This window comes from Schistocerca cancellata, chromosome 6 (genome assembly GCF_023864275.1).
Source record: "Schistocerca cancellata isolate TAMUIC-IGC-003103 chromosome 6, iqSchCanc2.1, whole genome shotgun sequence".
Taxonomy (NCBI): Eukaryota; Metazoa; Arthropoda; class Insecta; order Orthoptera; family Acrididae; genus Schistocerca; species Schistocerca cancellata.
Window position 1 is genome coordinate 321,193,332 of NC_064631.1, and position 17,954 is coordinate 321,211,285.

A 17,954-nucleotide genomic window follows, 5' to 3' on the forward strand; every position below is an offset into this window, starting at 1 on the left:
CAAAAAAGGTTCAAATCTGAGATTAAAATTCAAGGTAAAAGGATGTCAATGATAAGATTCCATAATGCCATTACTGTCCTGAGTCAAAATGAAGAATTACAGAATCTGCTGAAGGGAATAAACAGTGTAATGAGTAAAGAATACGGACTGAAAGTAAATCGACGATAGACGAATGTAATGAGAAGTAGCAGAAACGAGAAAAACAGAAATTTAACGTTATGATTGGTGATCTCGAGGTAGAGGAAGTTAAATAATTTTGCTACCTAGGCAGCAAAACCGTCTATGACGGACTGAGCAAAGAGGACATGAAAGGCAAACTAGAGCTGGCAAAAAGGGCACTCCTGACCAAGAGAAGTCTACTAGTATCGAACATTGATCCTAATTTGACGAAAAAATTTGTGACAATGTACTTTTGGAGCACAGCATTGTTTTGTAACCAAACATGGACTTAGGGAAAATCGGGAAAGAAGATATGAACATTGATAAAATGGACAAACTGTAGGGATTTTCTCACCGAAAATGGAGGAAGAAAATCATATGAAAACGTGTCAGATAACGCCTCGTTGTCACCGTAAATGGTGCTTACGAATGAAAGGTCCTCTGCCCTCGAAGGTAAGTGGCAAAATGCCCACTAACATAGTGTAAGCAGAAGAATGAATATACGTATCCTGCACAACCGAAACTATCCGTCACCTGCAACACACATGTAACACACGACACCTGGTCAGAGGAACTCTCATTCCTCAGCAGCATCTACCGTGGCAACGATGTGCATCTACCGTGGCAAAGATGTAATTCAGGAAACATGTTCCTCGGATCGTTTTTTCTCTATTTACAGTCAGAAATACGCCTCTGCAGTGCATCGGCTTTATTAAGTTTATCCTGTATAAATGGGATCTCGGCAGTCGTAGCTAGCAAAGTTACATGCACGCACAGTAACACACTGACTCGACACACTTGTTTCGTTAGACGTGTCTCCGAGCTTAGGCACAATGTGCCCTGTAAAATTTACCTGCCTATCTTCCAGCTGTCCGAGCTCCAGCGGCGTTGCGAGCTCTGATGAGACATTCGTATACGTTGAGTTCAATTTTAAGTTAGGGAAGCCGTGGTTAGCCACAAGAAAGATAAATCTGCCTTTTCTGGTCATTTTGATCAGCCATAGAGCGAATATTTTTTTTGACCAATTAAATGATCAGCCATTGGTTTTCTTAATTCATAGGTTAATGATTCATCTGCTTTATTTCAAGACTAGTACTTAAGATAACGTTTAAAATATACATTTTTTGAAAAAATGCTAGCTAAATTTCCGCGTTTCTTCCAAAAATAAAACATAACACTTAGGGAGGCTCTTATTTTTTAAGTTTTGTTTTTTCTTTGTGGTACACTAACTGCCCTCTGCCCAGTTTGGTTTCTGTGCAAAAAAGAAGAAAAAAAAAATGATTGTGCATGATTTCGGTTCAGTCGGTAAAGGAAAAGCGGTGTTTCTTCATCTGAAAGCTCGTAGAATGGATTACTATCGTAAATAAATTCTGTCTCCAAATGAGTTGCAGAGAAATACCTTTTCAACGAATTTATTTACTTTACTTTCAACTTAATTACTAATGCTGTACTGCTGAACTGAGTGTACTAATACAGCATATCAAACTTCTATATACTAACCGTGTGAGGGAAATATGGTGGGAAAATCACATTTTCTTTTAAGCATTTTTATTCTTCGATAAAGTCTCGTTTTCGCAAATACAACCTAGCTTCTGTTCCTTTTCTTTTTTTATGTTCCATGAGCTTAGTGCTTGTCTGCATGGGACAATTTACAACTTTTTGTTAAGCAACTATGTATAGACCGTTGATGACATCTTCTTTTTCATGTCACTGTGAAGAATCTGTCGACGAATTCGTCATTCAAATCAAATATGTTTACAGATACTCTTGTTTTACTAGAAAGAAACTGTTCAGTAACATTAGACATAATTTTTGGAATTTAATCGATTCCTACTTGAATCTTTATATATTTTCTTCTGTTGGTTCTGCTTCACGATTCAGTGTAACGTCCGTTTTCATTTTTAGTTCAGAAGAACAAGAGGCAGTAGGAGACAGGATTCGTAAACCATATTTTAGTTTTTGTAATGCCATATTTGAGGCATTACTATCGACAATCCGATACACATGTATAAAGTTTTGAGAGAATTCTGATATCCAAATGTGGTTCATTGGCTTCTGAAGCGGCGTAAAAACTTGTTTTGACTTATATGCTCGTATAGAAACTACGAGTAGAACAAAGTGTAGTCTCTTCTTGTGGTTGTAGTTTAACTTCATCACGGAAGTTAATCTTTTCGATACGTTTATGACATTCGCCATCCACCTTGCATGACGAATCTTCTTTGAGTATAGAAAGTTAGTCCATGAGATGGTTCTTCGAGAACAGAGTTTGCAGTTAATTCGAAAACCATCAATATATTCAGCTCATGCATTTTCTACATAGAAGGTAAATGCAAGAGATATTTGTCCAAGATGTTTTCAATCAAAAGACACGCACTTCTGAAAGTGGGCGTATTTCACGCTGTTGCGGAAGAAACTAATGATTGAAGTAAAAAGCCATTCAGTGTGAGTTTCGTGGCCAACTTTCTCCAATACATTTCCATAGTAATTTAAATGAACGAAATATGCGTAAAATTATCAGCACTGACCTGCTAGTGAATTTTTATTTTGATATACACTTGTGTGTAAAATCTATATTTTAAGTACAATAATTCGTATTTAATGAATTGATGAATTTCACATTAATTTCGTTTTCGTCTGTCAATGACTGTCTGCTCTCGCTCATAAGTTCTCTTTCTCAAATAACTGAGGACGCATTCCATGCATGAACCTTCGCACCCTTTTCAGCTGGTGACTGATCATAAACTGGTTCTCTTTTCCAATTATAGAGTTTTACGAAGCATTGATGTGTGCTATATGGTGAAGGTTTGTTTCTTTTCACTTATAAAATTTCGATGACGTCCTTTCATATTTATGTAGTGGCCCCCGTTGCTAACACAGGGCTTCTTATTTTCGTACGCAGTTTCTTTGCTCTTGTATCGGAAGTCTGAATTTTTCCAAAAAATCTTCACTTAGCACGCAGACAGTGATATCAATATTTTCACATTCACACATTGCTAAAGAAAATTGTTAATGTTAGATTGACAAATGACAGATTACTTATTCATTATTTTCTGCTAACGAACGTAGAACTAAGACACTTTGCTGTAGCTCAAAGTTTGCCTCGCAAGGTCAGTGACGGCTGTGTTGCTCCGCACTGGATCGCAAACAGATTCCGTTATCCATACTTCCGTTCAGTTTGCTCTTTGCTAGCTTTCGGTCACTGGTCCATCACCTCAGCCGAATAATGTGGTTAAAAAATGGTTCAAGTGGCTCTGAGCACTATGGGACTTAACATCTATGGTCATCAGTCCCCTAGAACTTAGAACTACTTAAACCTAACTAACCTAAGGACATCACACAACACCCAGTCATCACGAGGCAGAGAAAATCCCTGACATCACCGGGAATCGAACCGGGAACCCGGGCGTGGGAAGCGAGAACGCTACCGCACGACCACGAGCTGCGGACCGACTAATGTGGTATTGGCACAATACACTCTTTACGAAACATCTACAACTATTTCCTAAAATTTTCGTGATGAATAATCCACTCCAGCTGTATTTGACAAATCCCTTAGTTGCATAAGATCGTACACATGAACCGGGTTCCAGGATGTAAATACAATCTTCAGGCGCAACAAAAAATAAGTAAAACTCAGAGAAATTCGTCACAAAAATAATCAACTCCAAAAGGGACCATACAAATGAGAATAGCAGATTATTCCTTGACTTTGTACGAGGAAGCCGTACCAATCGTGTAAACAGTCCAGAAAATGTATCAAGTAGTATATGAGAACCCGTACACGTGAGGCAAGAAAAGGTTCTCTGGATCAAGCAGTACCACACCGGATAAACGGGACCTTACCGAAAAAACATAAATGTAACAGCAAATAAGCACACATTGTCAGCATAATGTAACCTATGAACCAACTGCGAACGCCGGCCGAAGTGGCCGTGCGGTTAAAGGCGCTGCAGTCTGGAACCGCAAGACCGCTACGGTCGCAGGTTCGAATCCTGCCTCGGGCATGGATGTTTGTGATGTCCTTAGGTTAGTTAGGTTTAACTAGTTCTAAGTTCTAGGGGACTAATGACCTCAGCAGTTGAGTCCCATAGTGCTCAGAGCCATTTGAACCAACTGCGAACAACTACAAGTGTGGAATGGGCTTTAGAAACTAAAATGAAGGCAAAAAAGACGTAGAATACCAATATTTGTGAACCTCAAAAGTAGCGTACCGTATAGGTGCCCAGCCCACCGCATGTCGTGGAAGACTGCCAGGACCGGTGAACAGATTGTCGTGCGAACCGCAGTGACGCACCTGTGTACACATACTGATGATGTCAGAGAGTGGCTGCCACCCGATCTAATACCGAGGGCGGCAGGGACCATCAAGAAATCACAACTAACAAAGCGGCCGCAACCCCATGTTTCCTTCCAAACACCATCCGTTATTAATAGCCCAAAAAGCATCTTAATTATTCGTACCGTTAGTTACTATATTCCTAGTACAGAGCAAACAATAAAAAGTACATATGCAACGTAGAATTCAATTTTCAAGAAATAAAAATAATAATAATGTGTAATCAAATTGTCAAGAAATAAAATTCATGAAACGATAGTGCAAAATTAATGTATTTAATCGTACGGATATGTCCCCCCGTCGGGTGACAATTCGCCGGGTGCCGGTCATTCAATTTGACACCACTTCGGCGACCTGCAGTCGATGAGGATGATAGGATGATGATAAGGACAGCACAACACCCAGTCCCTGGGCGGAGAAAATTCCCCGATACAGCCGGGAATCGAACCCAGGCCCAGAGGATTGACAATCCGTCACGTTGACAATTCAGCTACCGCGGGCGGACAATAGTGAAAAATATAAAATTATTAAAACCATAGTATGAAGTGCAAAAGGGACCAAATCGTCGTACCACAAATTAAACATAATAGTGAAAGATACAAGGTGCAAATTATTGAAAAATATGAAATAAAATCTTCAAAACTTCTGAACGGTTTGCGTGAAGGTCGGTCAGACTGCACAGTTATCCGCGTGGCATGATGGGAATCAGTATGCGCATGTGCAGGAACCTTGTTGTTTTCGGCCATTTGCACGTGAAAATGTCACGGTACAGCGTGCCTGAGCGTATAGCTACGCAAGCAATAACAGCCCAGCTGCAGCTCAAAGAAAGTTAGCGACCGACTTCAAGCTGAAGACAAACGGTCCAAATGATTTAACAATCTAGAATTTGATTCGCAAGTTTGAGAAAATGGGTAGTGTTCGTGATGAGAGTGTTGCAATGTCGGTCGTCCTAAAAGTGTGAAAACGCCTGAAAACATCGAGAAGACGCACGCTGTGTTTCAAACTACCCCCAGGAAATCGATCAGGCGAGCTGCATAACAGGCGTGAACGAAATGGGAGACACTGACGCAAACAGTTGTTGAAGAACTGCATCTCTTCCGACCCAAAATTGAAACCCATCAGCCATTAAGCCCCAGGACCGTGGAAAAGCGGTTGTGTTTCCTTAACACTGTTGTCCACAGAATTTATGAACAGAACTTTGATGTGAATATGGTTTGGTTGAGCGATGAAGCCCACTTTCATTTGGATAGAGTCGTCAATAAGCAAAATGTGGGCATTTGGGGGACTCACAATCCGCATTTCGAGTACAAGAAGTCTCTTCAGATGGTTCAAATGGCTCTAACCACTATGGGACTTAACATCTGAGGTTATCAGTCCTCTAGATTTAGAACTACTTAAGCCTACCTAACCTAAGGACATCAGACACATGCATGCCCGAGGCAGGATTCGAACCTGCGACCGCAGCAGCTGCGCGGTTCCTGACTGTAGGGCCTAGAACCGCTCGGCCATGTCTCTTCACCCTCAACTGTCCAGTCAGGGAATAAGTGGTGCGAATATCCCTTAATATCCCTTGATGGCATGGTGATTACCAAACGGTACGTACAGGTCTTGGAAGATGAATTCATGCCCATTATCCAAAGTGACCTGATTTCGACAAGATGTGGTTCATGCAAGACGGAACTCGACCCCAACGAAGAAGGAGAGTGTTTGATGTCCAGGAGGAACAGTTTGAAAACCGAATTATCGCTCTATGTACCCAGAGGCCACTGGCATAGGCCTCTATTAGCCGCCATACTTCCGGGTCTGAACACATGGGACTACTTTTTGTGGGACTATATTAAAGACAAGATGTACAGCTATAACCCCAAAACCGTCGCTGGGCTGAAAACAGCGGTTCAGGAGGTCATCGACAACATCGATATTTCGACACTTCAGTGGATGATGCAGAATTTCCCTATTCCTCCATGAAACATCATCGCCAATGACGGCAAGCATACCGAACACGTCATGATCTAAATCCGAATATCTGTAGTGACGATTACATGTTAAATAAAATGTCTTCTCGCCATAGTGTGTTAGGCGATTTACGTTTTTTTTCCTATAGTTCAATAATTGTCACCCTGTAAGTCAACATGAGTGTGTCATATTAAGAATGCAAGGTTATGGATGCAGATAGTGCAACACAACGCGCGGAGTAATCTTCATAATCATTGCGCATGAAATCGCCAGTGACAGAGAAACCACCGTGAGTAGTAAACTCCAGAAAATACTGAGGAAAAATAAGTTATTTACAACCCAATAAATGAAATCTTCAACAATCTCTCTTAATTATCCTTGTTTTTGTACCGTCTGAAGACGGGTCTTACATCCTGAAACTAGGGTCATGTGGACGAATTCATCCAGTTACACAACTGGATCGGATATATTCATCACGAAAAATAGTGTGATACTACCCAAGGACGGATTACTCTAAGGAAGTCGAAGTCAACAACGTATATACATACAGCAATCAATGAATTTGTCATGTAGAAGTAATAATTGTGCGTACTTGAATTTTTTATGGATGTTTAACTAAAATCCGTGTTGCGTGCAGCAGTAATAAAAAAGGATTGGTAAAAGAGTAAAAATGTACATTTCTAAAAATGGAACAATCACCAGTGAACTAGTTCCCAAAGATGAACTAGTTTTCCCATTTTAGTAGGTACAACTACAATTCAAGGAGCCCTTGAGTAAGTCACTAATTTGGAATAGTCGTCTTTCGAGGTACTCCCTACAGACTCGCAACAGCCGTGGGGAATTAATTACGCTGTTATAAAGCAGTCAGTTAAAACGTTCTACGAAACAGGACATTCCTCTTTAATCGCCCGGCCATTGAAATACTGCTTGACATCATTTATTAAAAGTTCTTCACTTCCATCGTGCTTACGCACTCAGTCGGGACCGTAAACACATCAGCTATTACCTAACAACCCTGAGAATGTAGAACAGTAAAACAGCTATCACAGAGCTGCTTACAGTCACAGTGGCGAGAAATGATGCAGTGACGCACTGTAAGCTGCGTTCGTCATTTTATATCCACGCCCGTTCCTGGTAGTATTAATATCATAAAAATTCAGCATTTGCTCACCATTAAAAAGTCGCTTCCTATGCGATTTTACACTATTTTCCTTGGCAGCAACAATTAAACTACTAATTCAGCTTACTGCGCCACCCAGGGTCGACCGTCACCGACGACATATTATCCGTTTGGCCAATCCTCGCCATGATCTCCTTCAAACAAGATACAGTTAGTTACCACCATAGGTGAACCCTTCCCTGTTTGTGACGTCAGATAACTCAGTTGTCTTAAGTAACGCAAGAAATTAATTTTTTAATTACAGACAGTAACGAAGGCTTACTCCCACTCCGATCATCTATTACATGAATTTTACTATGTCTTCCCAGCGGTACAATTATTGATCCACCATTCTGTGTTCTCCCACTGAAGGGATATCGACGAATCCAATCTTCTGGACCCAAGGCGTATTCGTTCACTCAAACTGCGTCTTACATTTCTTTTGCTATTTCGTCCAAAACTGACATTCTGAGACCTTGGGTGTGTGGAAAATGCAAATTGACTCTTGCAAAGAAAAAGTGGCTCAGTGCCTTTTTCTTCTTTGCGCTTACTGAGCCTATGCTTTTATACGCGCTGGCCGACGTTTATCTGTCACCGGCATTCTAAAGGGTTCAAGAATCGACGCTGGAAGCGACGTGGGAACGTACAAGTGATACAACTTTCCACCACGCCAATTTCACTGGTGTTCACCCGGTCTATCCTACTTGTTCCCGCCGGAACAATAGCAAACATGACTGCGTCGATCATGGTTGAAACTTACTGCTGCGCTATCTTGAAATCTGCGTAGAAATCAAACTGTAGTTTCGTTTTTTTATCAATGAAATGGAATTTTTCGCCGCAAATTTTCAAGCCTAGAAGACAATAACTTATACTTCAACTGAACTTACGCTGTTGCGCGACATTACAGTAGATAATGGTAGTGGGCACGGACATGAAATAACAGCGCAAAATACCAGATGTATTAAACCCATTTAAATGTAAAATGTAACAGTGTATCGGGTAAAATAGGAAAACCTATGTGTAAAGGTCAGATGACGATTAGTTACCTAAAAAACTGGCCGACTAAGCATGCTTAATAGACAGAAGGAAACAAACTGTTGCACGTAGCAATCAATCCACTTGTCTACGGAATTGGGAGAACTGATTCTAAACAATGGAAAGTGACAGGAGCTAGAAAACATATTCGTGTTATATCACAGTAGCAGATAGCATACACTATGTGAGGAATGTGGCTGTACCTATCACAGAAGGACGCAGACTTATGATTGCTTCCAGTCCAAATGAATACCGTATGTTAAATAGTGTCACAATATTTTTCCGTTTCTAGATAGCTTCTCATCTAGCTAATAATATCTTCAGAATTTGCCATTGTTTATTAAAAGTTAATGGTTCAAAACAATTGATCTTATTTAAGGTACACTAATTTGCTCTTCCACTCATTGGCCCCGACTACTGACTCTGCAAGCGAATGAAATATTTGACGCGGATTTATCTTCGCTGTGGCGCGGTGGAGCTCACACTTCTCCTGGTTTCGGAGTGTACGCCGGTTGTAGTAATTATTCGGCACGCACAATTCGGTCGCGTCATTAAAACGCTGCGTGTCCTCTGCGGGTGTTTGGAGGGCCACCTATTAAACGCGACGCCGAGCACGAGCGCTCGGAAACGCAAATTTTTCTCCGGGCTCAATTAAATAGAATGCTCTGCAAAACGACAATGTAGACTTTCTCTTCTCTGTTCTCTTTTCCCTCTTCATCTCTCAACTGTTATGTGCGTGTTTTAAATATATTACTTAGGTACATAAAATACAATTTCCGTTGTTTAAAGCTTTTTCGTACGTGGCTATTTATGCTTGGAGCCTGTGATGTAGAACCTCTTCAGCACTGATAATGGAGGTACATGAAACAAAATATGCACCTATATCAATGTGTATAAATCTACAGAAATAATATTATCTTCCATGTGTTATCGCTGTATGGTAATACTTGTAATATTTCGGCCTAGTAACTGTTCCACGAATGATTCTGTTATGTTTAACGAAATATTGTATTTTTCTTATTACATTCCAAATCGTTTATCCTGTATTATACAGTGTGTTTCACAACTCCTGTTCAGGTTCCTATGGGTTGCAGAGTGCACTTCGTACACAAGGTTTTGATCATTAATCCATACCCTGAAATGTACCAAAAAAAATTTCAAATGTGTGTGAAATCTTATGGGACTTAACTGTTAAGGTCATCAGTCCCTAAGCTTAAACACTACTCAACCCAAATTATCCTAAAGACAAACACACATACCCATGCCCGGGACCAGCCGTACAGTCCATGACTGCAGCGCCTCAGACCGCTCGGCTAATCCCGCGCGGCTGGAATGTACCGTTCGGATGTAATCTAAGTTTGAAGTCTGGATCACTTTCAACCCTCCAGCTTCACGGCACGCACGCAAACCGAGCATAAGGCGCCGCCGTCTGTCTCTGTAGACATTATGATACCACATGCCAGTTTCGTCCAGCAACAACACCGGTTGCGGTAAACTGGCACATTCTCAACTAAGGGGGTTGACTTTGATGTCCCATGGAAGCACTGTACTCTTCACTGAGAAGAGGACGTCCTTCACCACGTGGACGAGAATCTGAAGACGAATACTCAAAACATTTCCCATGCCATGATCTCCTGCACATCACACAGGTAAGAAAGCATTGTCTCCTCTGTGTGTGTAACGAGAAGTGGGACATTTAAAAGTGGTAACTTCTTCAAACTTATTTAACCTGCAAATGGCGTATTTCTGGAATTGTGTTCATCATCAAAACTTTATCTACTAAGCCCCTTCCGCATACCCTACAAGCCTGTAACAGGATTCGTGAACACCCTGTACATAATCTAAATGTGACATTTGATCAAGTGTAAGTGACACATCAAGCCGTGTGAAATCATTCGAATAAAGTGTTTCACAACGTCACTGCTGATAATATTTTATTTATTGTTAGTCTAAAACTCTTTTGTGGAATACTGATTCAGGTTTAGACATATGAAGCAATATTTGACTCCAATACAGGTTATAAAACATTCAGTCACTTTCCAAATACTTTTTAATTTAATAGAAAACAGAATCTTGTGTTCGAACGCAGTATTAGTGGCGTGCTTATTCAAGTGTAAAATTGCTAAGCGGTACAAAATGATAAAATCACATAAGGTAGGTTCTCGAGAAGGCAAATGTCAACTTGTTTTATTGGGAGAATTCTAGAGAAGTATAGCTTATCTATGAATGACACTACGTACAGATCACTTCCGCGACCCATTCTTGAGTACTTCCCACAAAGTCGGATTAAAAGGAAACGTCGAAGGAATTAAGAGTGCGCTGCTAGATCTCTTAACGGCAGAATCAGACAGCACGCACTACCACGGATATGCTCCATGAACTTAAATGGGAATCCCCGGGAAGAGTTCGATGTTCTTTCCGTGAAACACAACGGAGAAAATTTAAAGAACCTTCAGTTGCGAAAGATTGCAGCACGATTCTACTGCCATTAGCGAACATCTCCCGTAAGGAATGCAGGTGCAAGAGAAGACTGTAAGAAAGAGTAGTTTTTCCTTCCCTCCGTTGCGAGTGGAACACGAAAGAGAATGGCTAGCACAGGTATAAATTGCTCCCCGCCATGCATCGAAAGGTGCCTTGCGGAGTACAGCGTACTGGAGGGGACCCCATGGAAGCCAATGATTGTAGGGAGAAATAGCAAATGAACCGTTGAAAGAAACCTATTTCAATTTCCACATTGCGTACCATGTTTATGTTCCACGTGGGATGTTCTCTGTCGTCACAAAGCTTGTCCAGTACTTGAAGATCACCCATTGCGTCCAGCCTTCTCACTCATGGTAACACCTAACGTCTTCAACATCTTGCGGCGCAGGTGGTCGTCGGACTGCCCCAGGAGCAATTCACAAATCGCCAGTTAATTAGAACCTCCGAACCATGTTCTTCAACCCCGGGGTGAAAATAGGATCTCTCCGTATTGATTTAATGCATCGATACTCGTGAAGAATATTAGTACTACTGTTGCTGTTGTTTTCAAAAAAACTTCACAAGTTAAGTGCTGTTCAGCTAGTCCAGACACATGTTGACTATGTGCAGCTGTAATGCACTCTGATGCTTGTGTTTCAGTCCTACATTTGCCATACCAGTGTCGGGACCTAACGTAAAGTTATGTCACTAACATTACTAACAGCGAAAATACTGCAGTGCAGAGTCTCAAAATCATTCCTATAAACTTAGGTCGTCATAATCGTCATCAGTTTTCTGCTATTTTAGCAGATCCTTTGCCTCTCCATTTTCTGCGATCCATTGCTTTCTTCTTATGTATGTTGTATCGTCCATCACGTCATCCAGTATCTGAAATCTCTTCCGTCCTCGCTTCCTTTTCCCTTCTACATAACCTTCTAAGACTGTTTTATCAGTCTGGCATTCTTTCTTAATATACGCCCAATACAATTTCTTTTTCTTCTTTTTATTACATTTAGTAATTGTCTTTTCTTTCCCACTCTTCTCAGTACCTCTTCATTACTTACTCCGTCTATCCAACTTATTCTTCCGCCATATCCAAATCTCAAAAGCCCCCAGCCTTTCTCTGTCTTTCTTCCTCAATGACCTTGTTTCAGCGGCATATAGAAGAACAGTCCATACAATACATTTTATGAGTCTCTTCCTGAGTTCTCTGTCCAGACCGCTGCAGAAAATTCTCCTTTTCTCATAAAATGCCTCTTTTGCCATTGCTATCCTTGTTTTAATTTCTGTGGTGCACTTCGAGTCGGTGTCTACCCTGCTTGCAGGATACTTAAAATTTTGCACCTGTTCTAATATTTCTCCATTCAGCATAATTATTATTTCTTTATTTCCTCCTAGTGCCAATACTTTTGTTTGCTTTGTGTTGATTTTCATTCCATAATTCTTTCCGTTAGCTTCAGTGGTGTCCACCAAATCCTGTAATTCTTTCTCCCCTGTGGCTATAAGGACCATGCCATCAGGAAACCTCAAACACTCTACTCTTCTTCCTCCAATTTCTACTCCTTTGTCATCTAATGAGCATTGATCAGTCATATTTTCCAAGTAGAGGTTGAAAAGGGTAGGTGATAGACAGCATCCTTGTCTTACTCCTTTTCCTAGTCGATCGAGTTTGTACTTTCTCCTCTCACTTTAACTAAGGCTTTTTGATTCAGATGTAATGAGTTTAAATATCTGCTGGTTTTCCAGTCCACTTTGTTTTCCCTCGTTATAGCCACCAGCTTGTCCCAAACCACATTGTCAAATGCCTTTTCTACATCGATGAAGCACATATATAGGTCTCTTCCTTTTTCAATAAACCTTTCTCCTATGATTCGTAGGAGCCCTATTGAATCTCTGGTGCCCGTATTCCGTCTAAAGCCAAACTGCTCCTGCCAAAATTCTCCTCTATTACTTTTTCAAGTCTCTTATTAATTATTCTTAACATCACTTTGGCTGCATGTGGAATGCGACTGATTGTCCTGGGCTCACTGCATTTCTCCTGGTATTGTATCTGTATCTACCGCTTTGCCTTTTTTCATTGCAGCTATGGCAGACTTTACTTCTTCCATTACGATGGCTGGTCCTTTCTCGTCATCACACTGTTCAGTGATTCAGGTTCCAGACTTTCTGGTTTGCGATTTGTGTCATATAGCTCTTTTAGATATTCTTCCCATCTCTGGAGGACATCATCACGATCTTTGTACACTACCTCTTCATATTTACTCAAATTTCAACAGTAGCACTTCCTGCACTTACATACCCGTTCGGTAAGTAGTTTTCCGTGCACACTGGCTGAAGTTCTGAAAGTTTCATTATAATCACTATGTAAATATCAGGGGCGAACAAAGAGTTTCTGTTTGAGGGCGCTGCTGCAGGGTATATGCAACGTAGCGTGACTCCAATACGGGTATATAAGCACCGACATGTTGGCTAGAGATTAGTGTAGGGTTCTTAACTCCCAAACAACGTGTGGTAAATACTTAAACGTGAACTATGGTAACGTTATTACAAATGTGTTCAAACAGGACCGACGTTTCTTGGTGTTCAAAGGACAAACGCCGGTATACATCTGTCGGAGAATGAAGAAACTCTGTCAAAAACCATCGTTGTGGAATAGTGCTCGAAGTTCCGTGCTGGTCCTGATTCGACATAAGACGCAGAAGTTACACCAAGTCAAGTGGGAGACAAACGTCTACCCGCCCTACAGTCCCGGTACCTTCCCGTGCGATTATCACGCCTTAGATCCACTAAAACATGCCTAGAAGGGTTGACGATTCTCGTCCGACGATGACTTGCTGCAGGCAGATACGAACTTCTTCACTCAGCAGGACACCAAAAGTGTGGGTGATGCGTCGCTGAGATGATTGACTGAATACTTCTGGCCTTTGATCGTCCCTTTTATGTTGAAATATCCACGTTTGGTAGCTCGGAGCTCCAACGTTAGGCGTGTAATGGGGCCCCTTAGGAACATGGCTGCCAAGGAGGAGAAGGAAGCCAGTGTGCACTCCGTGTGCACTCCGAGGGATTCATTCCGGATGTGGAAAGGGTGCTTCCGGATGCCACGAAGGGTATAGGATGCAGCCAACTGCAGGTGGTGGCTCATATCGGTACCAATGACGTGTGTCGCTTTGGATCGGAGCAGATTCTGTCTTGTTTCGGGCGACTTGCGCAAATGGTAAAGACTGCCAGGCTTGCTTCCGAGATTAAGGCGGAGCTCAACATCTGCAACATCGCCGAGAGAACCTATTGTGGTCCTACGGTGCAGAGCCGAGTGGAGGTTCTGAATCAGAGGCTCAGGCTGTTCTGTGACCGTGTAGGCTGCAGATTCCTTGATTTGCGCCATCGGGTGGTGGGTTTCCGGGTTCCGCTTAATAGGTCAGGAAACCACTACACACAGGAGGCGGCTACACGGGTAGCGGGCGCTGTGTGGAACGGACTAGGTTGTTTTTTAGGTTAGAGGGTCTCAGGGAATCACAGAAGTGGCGTCCTTCTAAAGGTGGGCAGGTGAAACACAGTAAGGTAGTTGTAGAAACAATTGGTATTATAGTAAATTGTCGTAGCTGTGTTGGGAAAGAACCAGAGCTCCAAGCTCTAATAGCACTGAAGCTCAAATAGTTGTAGGTACAGAGAGCTGGCTAAAGCCGGAAATAAGTTCAGCCTAAGTATTTTCAAACGATCTTACAGTGTTCAGAAAGGGTAGATTAAATACAGTTGGTGGTGTAGTAATTATTGAAGTCAGAGGTAGTTTGCCTTGTAGCGAATTTGAAGTACATAGTTACTGTTAAATAATATGGGTAGAGGTTATACCTGACAATCGGACTAAACTATTAATTGGATCGTTTTAACGACCCCCCCCCCCCGACTCAGAAGACATAGTTGCTGAACAGTTCAAAGAAAACCTGAGTCTCATTTCAAATAAGTACCCCGCTCATACAGTTATAGTCGGTGGTGACTTCAATCTAACCTTGATATGCTGGAAAAATTATACGTTTAAAGCCGGCGGCAGGCATAAAGCATCATCCTAAATTGTACTGAATGGTTTCTCAGAAAATTATTTTGAACTATTAGCTCATGAGACCACTCGAAACGTAAATGGTTGCCAAAGCATACTTGACCTTCCAGCAACAAATAGTCCTGGATAAATAGTGAGTGTTGTGACGAATACAGGGATTAGCGACCACAAGGCACTTGCTGCTAGGCTAAATAGCTGAATACTGTAACACCTACAGCCATCAAAAAGAAACGCAAAGTATATCTATTTAGAAAAGCTGATAAAAATGCTCCTAACGCCTTTTTAAGAGACAGGTTTCACTCTTTCCGATCTGATCATGAAAGTGTAGAAAAGTTGTGGAATGTTTTCAGAGAGCTAGTGTTGACGGCAATTGAGAGATATATACCACATAAATTAATTAGTGATGGTTGTGATCCGTCATGGTATACAAAACGGGCAAGATCGTCGTTGCAGAAGCAACGAAAACAGCATGCCAAATTTAAAAGAACGCAAAATCCACAAGATTGGCAAAGTTTTACAGAAGTTCGACATATAGCGCTTACTTCAATGCGAGATGCTTTTAATAATTTCGAAAACGAAATTCTGTCTTCAAATCTGGCATCAAACCAAAAGAGATTCTGGTCATACATAAAGCACACCAGTGGCAAGACGCAATCAATACCTTCACTGCGCGATAACAACGGTGAAGTCACTGGTGACAGTGCCACTAAAGCAGAGTTATTAAACTCGGTTTTCCGAAACTCCTCCACCAAAGAAGACGAAGTAAATATTCCTGAATTCCAATCAGGAACAACTGCCAAGATTAGAAACATATAAGTAGATATCCTCGGTGCAACAAAGCAGCTTAATTCACTTAATAAAGGCAAGGTCTCCGGTCCAGATTGTACGCCAGTCAGATTCCTCTCAGAGTATGCTGATAAAATAGCTCCATATTTAGCAACCACTAGCTCACAGAAAGATCCGTTCCTAAGGACTAGAAAATTGCCTAAGTCACACCAATACCCAAAAAGGGGAGTAGGACTAATCCGATAAATTACAGGCCTATATCACTAACGTCGATTTGCAGTAGGGTTTTAGAACATATACTGTATTCGAGCATTATGAAGTACCTCGAAGAAAACGATTTATTGACGTATAGTCAGCACAGTTTCAGAAAATATCGTTCTTGTGAAACACAACTAGCTCTTTATACTCATGAAGTAATAAGTGCTATCGACAGGGGACGTCAAATTGATTCCATATTTTTAGATTTCCAGAAGGCTTTCGACACCGTTCCTCACAAGCGTCTTCTAACCAAACTGCGTGCCTACGGAGTATCGCCTCAGTTGTGCGACTGGATTCGTGATTTCCTGTCATAAAGGTCACAGTTCGTAGTAATAGACGGAAAGTCATCGAGTAAAACAGAAGTAATATCCGGCGTTCCCCAAGGAAGTGTTATAGGCCCTTTTTTGTTCCTGATCTATATTAACGACATAGGAGACAATCTGGGTAGCCCTCTCAGATTGTTTGCAGACGATGTTGTAATTTACCGTCTTGTGAAGTCATCAGATGATCAAAACGACTTGCAAAATGATTTAGATAAGATATCTGTGTGGTGCTAAAAGTGGCAGTTGACCATCAATAAAGAAAAGTGTGAAGTTATTCACATGAGTTCTAAGAGAAATCAGCTAAGTTTTGATTACGCGATAAGTCACACGAATCTTAAGGCTGTAAATTCAGCTACATACTTAGGGATTACAATTACAAATATCCTAAATTGGAACAATAACACAGATAATACTGTGGGTAGATCAAACCAAAGACTGCGATTCATTGGCAGAATACTTAGAAGGAGCAACAGGTCTACCAAAGAGACTGCTTACACTATGTCGGCCCCATTCTGGAGTATTGCTACGCGGTGTGGGATCCGCATCAGGTGGGACTGACGGATGACATCGGAAACGTACAAAGAAGGGCTGCCCGTTTTGTATTATCGCGAAACAGGGGAGGTAGTGTCACAGACATAATACGTGAATTGGAGTGGCACTCATTAAAACAAAGGCGTTTATTGTTGCGACGGGATCTTCTCGTGAAATTTCAGTCACCAGTTTTCTCCTCCGATTGCGAAAACACACTGTTGGCACCCACCTACCTAGGGAGAAATGATCATCACGATAAAATAAGAGAAATCAGGGCTCGCACAGAAAAATTTAAGTGCTCGTAATTCCCGCGTGCCGTTCCGAAGAGGAACGGTAGAGAGACAGCATGAAGGTGGTTCATTGAACCCTCTGCCAGGCACTTTATTGAGAATAGCAGAGTAATCACGTAGATATAAATGTAGATATTTTATTCAGGAATAATAATCACGACAGCATTGAGTGTGGAATGTGAATGAACATTCTCGTGATATTAATAAAAAGGACTTCATTGTTAATAAAATAATAAATAATGACTGTCAATAACATAATTTAATATTTTGTAAATAATTATATCAGACAATACCCTTTGTAAAAGATAATGAAAATCTCCATCTTTTGGTATCTGTGATTCTTCTAGAATAATCCCTCTTTTTGTTCGAACTGTTGTACTGACAGGTTGTGACTAATGTCTTGTAACGCAGTCGTCTGTAAAAAACTCTATTATGTTGCTAATTTAATATTTGAAAAATAGTGTTTATGTGTCACTGAAATGAATCTTCTTTGTTTGGGCTTTTGTTTCACTGTGATTCTCGTCCTATATACTCATAAATGTTTTCTGGTCAGCTATAAAGGAGCGAATACATTAGCGCTATTGATCTACACAGCGGGTTATTGGTAAAT